This window comes from Sinocyclocheilus rhinocerous, unplaced genomic scaffold (assembly GCF_001515625.1).
Source record: "Sinocyclocheilus rhinocerous isolate Xijiao unplaced genomic scaffold, SAMN03320098_v1.1 scaffold741, whole genome shotgun sequence".
Classification (NCBI taxonomy): Eukaryota; Metazoa; Chordata; class Actinopteri; order Cypriniformes; family Cyprinidae; genus Sinocyclocheilus; species Sinocyclocheilus rhinocerous.
In genome coordinates this window covers 57,500-62,205 of record NW_015640436.1, presented here as the reverse complement: position 1 = coordinate 62,205, position 4,706 = coordinate 57,500, and the positions used below count along the sequence as shown (strand labels likewise).

Sequence of the window (4,706 nt, the reverse complement as noted above, 5' to 3'; positions counted from 1 at the left end):
AAAATAAATAAATAAATAAATCCAAGAAAAAGCATAAAAAGCATAATAATTACGTAAAAATTATAACATAATATTACGCAAGTTATTCGGCAGTATGGACATATACATCTTATTTTACATAACCGTTTACTTACTTTTACTTAAGAGATAACCTGTTGTGTTCACAAAATTCGCAAAGACATAAACTTTGATAAACTTTAAAGCGTATTTAACCGTCTTGGCGCTCAATCGACTTTTGGCGCTTATCAAAAAAAAAAAAGCCGCCAAATTTTTCGGATTGCATTTTATTTATTACACTTTTAAAATACAAAACACGTCCGCACTCTGTATTTTTAAAGTACATTCTTCATCATCATCACCATATCGTCGTTGTATATAAGGAATTTTGTGTTTGCTTTTGCAAAATGAATGGCCACCGCGATTTATATCACTATATCGCCCAAATATAGCCTCTAATATCTATATAAGTTAGGCCTAAGCGTTAAACCACCAAATTAAGAACAATGTTATCTAAATTACACGAGTGCAACGTACGCGGTTGAGATTGAACCATAGTGTCAAACGAAGCTAAGTCGCGTACCGCTTCTTTATCACATTATACTGTACTCACCTGCACGCAATCCGAAGACGTACAATTGTTGATAAAATATTAAAACTATATATATAATATAACTATAATATTGAAAAATATTAAAACTATCTCACGTCACAATGTGATGGAGGTCAGTGTAAAACGACAAACCCGCGCTTTGGTACTCGCACTTTTTATAGATGTAGTCACATGACAATGTTTCGACCAATGGCTGCTTTCCCCCGTTCGACCAATGGCTGCTTTGCCCCGTTGATTGACTGTTAGGATTGTTAGGACCTGAGTTAGGAATTGTTCCGAATGTGTTAGGACTTGTAACAAATGGTTAGGAATGGTTAGGCTGTCCGATCGCTGGCGGGTACAGCCACGACTACAGATATAGGCCACTCTCTGCCTCTTACGTTTTATATAACAGCAGTATTCCCACAAGAATACCCATTTGAACTCCATAGCCCTAGCCAGCTCAGTCACCCAGCGGAGATTGCAAGCAGATAAAACAGCGGTCCCACTGAAGAGAAATCAGGCTGCCATGTCTCATCCTCTGGAATGGGGTTTTTCAGTGCTGGCCCTGGGGACCCATGGCACTACACATTTCGTAGGTCTGTCTTATTCTACTCACTAAGTTCACTTCATGAGCGCTCTTTCCTAACGAGCTGACCATCAGAATCAGGTGTGCCAAAAAAGGGAGATGCACAAGGTCCTCAAGAGCAGGCCGGAACACCACTCTATTAGAGAGACAGCAGCATAGATGGACCGACATGACAGCAAGCTGAGGCCGCCAACAAGAAGACGGAACTTCGCCCGAACAGGAACTTGAACCCTGGACCCTCAGATTAAAAGTCTGATGCTCTACCGACTGAGCTATCCGGGCTCTTTTGCAGTGCATGCCTCTTACGTTTTATATAAAAACGTACCACCAACTTGGTCCTGGAGACCAAGTTGGTGGAACCAGGGCGCTGGAGGACTGAGGTGAAGACAGAGCGACCGAGGACCAAGGTGGAGCCAGAGGGAAGGAGCCCAATGGAGCAGTAGGGGTGGATGGACGAAGTGCAGCTGAAGGCCCAGAAGTCCATGGTGCAGGCAGAGTGACGACTGACCAAGGCGGAGCCGGCAGGACGAGGGAGCTCGGTGGAGCCCTAGGTAGCGAGGAGCCATAGCAGAGCTGCCCGTCAACTGGCCGAAGTGGAGTGACTGGCTTGGAGGTTCTAGGCCAGGGGTGGCAAACGTCAGTCCTGGAGAACCACAGTCCTGCAGAGTTTCACTCCAACCCTAATAAAACACACCTGAACAAGGTCAAAGGTTTACTAGAAAGGTACAGGTAGGTGAGTTTTTATCAAGGTTAGAGCAAAACTCTAACTGCAGGACTGTGGCTCTCCAGGACCGACGTCAGCCACCCCTGGTCTATAGGCAGAGCAAATGGGTCAACACTCCAGGGCGGAGCTGGTGGACAAGAAGCCCAGGGTGGAGCAAAGGAGGAGCCAAGACAGAGGAGCAGAGACAGCCAAGGAACTTGGAAGCATAGAGGAGGAGGGAGTGGGAGGCTGGGCAGATTTCTGGAGACACTGGGTATTTTGAGCTAGGTGGAACCAGCTGAGAACGCCAGAGAAATCAGGGCAGGACAGAAACACAGACTTTAACAGTGTAGTGCTGGGTAAAACTGACTCGGGGCAAGGAAAGGAAACAGGCAGGAAACACTCACTCTTCCAGACGATCAGCACACTTTCCTCAGCTGTTGTAGATGGGGTAGGGCTCCACAACAGCCCCTCGTACTCCACCAGTAATTCAACTGGCACAGGCGATGTTGCTGGCTCATGGTGGGATCTGTGGCTCTGGCGATAGCTCTTGCTCTCGTATCGTGGCAGACTTGGGCTCATGGTCTGCGGTGGGCTCAGGCATCGCTGTCATTGGTCTGGTGGTAGCGGTTGGTGTACTGATCTCCTCCTTGCTCTCGCAGATGGTAAATGTGGAACCGCTGTGGAGGAGTACCCACTCCACATACTCCATGAAAATCCCTAGAGGCTTGTTTCCGGGCAAGCACAATCTAATTTTCGTGTTGAGGCTTGTCCGGAAAAGCAGACAAAGGCAGTTGTCATCATAAGGGACAAGATGGCAAGGGTCCAGAAATTCCTGTGTGTGCCTCTCGAGAGACTGGTTCCCCTGCAACAAACACATTTCATTACACCAAATACACAAAATAATGTTCTTTTTAGCAGCATCATATGACCCCTTTAACAAAAAAACAGATGATACGTAACACAAGTATGTTTGTTATACTATAATTTACTGATCAAAATCATTTAGCATGGCATTATCACTCCATCCAAGTCATAACCCATAAAGTATTCATCCAATTCTCACTATGAACTATTAACTATGGCTTTTGACTCAATAAACTTCTAATTTTCTGCTTATTAATAGTTAGTAAGATAGTTGTTAACTTTAGGTATGGGGTAGGATTAAGGGATCTCAAATATGGTCATGCAGAAAAAGGCATTAATATGTGTTCTATAAGTACTACTAAACAGCCAATATGCTAGTAATATGGATACTAAGTAATAGTGAGAATTGGTCCCTAAAATAAAGTGTTACCAAATGGATCTGTGTTGCCTTAAAAAAAAAAGTTACGTTCACATTTTTATGCTGTTTTTTTTTTCTTTATAAAATGAGATTTAAAACATATATATATATTAATCTCTCTTATCATCTCTCGTATCTAACACAGCTGATTCAGACCCTCAACTTGTTGGGAGTGAGCTCCATGCACTGAACTGGATGTGACACATAAGCAAGACATACAAACTGTACAGGGCGATGGGGTGCCAGGACTGGAAATGAAAACCACTGTATTTACAACAAAATGCAATGCTGTAACAAAGTGCAAATGTAACAAAGTTCAATGCTGATGCTCTGTATTGGATTAAGAATTGATTGTGTGTCCGCTGATATCACCAGCGATGGAAAAAAAACTTAGCTTTTTGAAATGACAAAAAATTGTAATTAATTGCTTGCAAAATGATTCACCATTTCAAAGTGCACTGGCGACACCTGCTAATCACAAAATAAAAACAATGAGAACATAACCCAAACACATAAAATGGCATCTTTTACAAACCAATTGCAAAAGTTTTAATGAAAGTTTTATTCAATAATTAATAAATAATTCCACTAAAATTAAGTGTACTGTGTGTGCAAATTGTGTTCTTTTATTAATTTGCAAAGCTTGATATTTGTCTTTTTAAGGTAAGGTTTGACTAACTACGCTAATTAGAAACAATTAACTATCACTTTCCCTTTCGCATTATGCATGTAAGTTTTTGTCATTAACTGAAACTACATAATAAAATTGACCAGAGGTCATATATTAGACCAGGAATGGGCAACTCTGGCCCTTGAGACACTAGTTCATGCTTTCATCAGAACAATCCTATTGACAAACAATCAGAATTGTGGAATCACAATTGTTGCTGTCAGCCAGAAACCTGTCACTAGCATCCACATTGTGACAGCAACCAATCGCATAATTAAAAGTAAATGGTTCTAAGGGATATGGCCCATTTCATGTATTAACTGCTTACAAGGTGTGCACCCTATGAATGTGTGCATGTTTCAATTGTTAATGTATTTTGCATTTTCATTCACACAGCTATTAGTTGGCTACTAAATTCTGTCTGGGCTAACCCTGAGAGACAGGGTGCGAAGCTCGGACATCTGGGAGGGGTTTCGAGTACAGCCCCTCTTGATCCTCCACACTGAAAGGAGCCAGTTGAGATGGTTCAGACGCCTGTTTAGTCTTCTGGTTCAGGTGCTCCAGGCATGTCCAACTGGAAAGATCCCATAAAAAAAAATATATATATATATATATATGACATATATTGCCCTATATCAAGAGTTCCACTTTCATTCTTTCTGTCCGTAAGGCCAATAAACCTTCAAAGCTTTTTTACATTTGAATTCAAATTGCAATTCTGCATCCTGTTACTACTACAATTCAATTCAGATTTAGGAATCAAATTGTTCTAAAAGCTTACTCAGCTTAGCATACCAGAACAATCCTAATATATGTATTCAAAGTCTGATATATTTAATCACATGGTTCAACTAATTTCCTATTGTGTTC

General features: G+C 41.6%; 1 non-coding gene across 1 annotated transcript; it reads right to left on the bottom strand.

Moving 5' to 3' along the window:
- Positions 1–1,387: 1,387 nt before the first annotated feature.
- Positions 1,388–1,460, bottom strand: trnak-uuu (transfer RNA lysine (anticodon UUU)). The gene has a single exon. It is a non-coding gene; the product is annotated as a tRNA-Lys (tRNA).
- Between the last annotated feature and the right edge of the window lie 3,246 nt (positions 1,461–4,706).